Below are 231 nucleotides of genomic sequence, written 5' to 3'. Positions count from 1 at the left end.
TGACCAAGCTGTTGTAGACCATCTATGTGTAGACAAATTACACAAATTGGACACCATGTAACCAGCACAAAAGATTTAATGGCTGAAAACTGTTTGAGAAATGGAAATTTGTGTGCGCCCCCTTTTTATTTTACAAGAATTACTACCAACATATATATGATTCAGTTATTATCATATATTTTGTACAACTTTCATCAGTCCCAAGTTTTCTATGTAAGAAACCAGTTACTT

At 32.9% G+C, this 231-nt stretch overlaps 1 protein-coding gene across 1 annotated transcript in view; it reads right to left on the bottom strand.

Moving 5' to 3' along the window:
* Window positions 1-231, bottom strand: part of LOC119585788 (E3 ubiquitin-protein ligase RNF113A-like) — a 10,714-nt gene that overhangs the window by 8,078 nt on the left and 2,405 nt on the right. The gene's annotated exons all lie outside the window — the stretch shown is intronic.

This window comes from Penaeus monodon, chromosome 20, assembly GCF_015228065.2.
Source record: "Penaeus monodon isolate SGIC_2016 chromosome 20, NSTDA_Pmon_1, whole genome shotgun sequence".
In the NCBI taxonomy this organism is placed as follows: domain Eukaryota; kingdom Metazoa; phylum Arthropoda; class Malacostraca; order Decapoda; family Penaeidae; genus Penaeus; species Penaeus monodon.
This window is presented reverse-complemented; position numbering and strand designations above follow the sequence as displayed.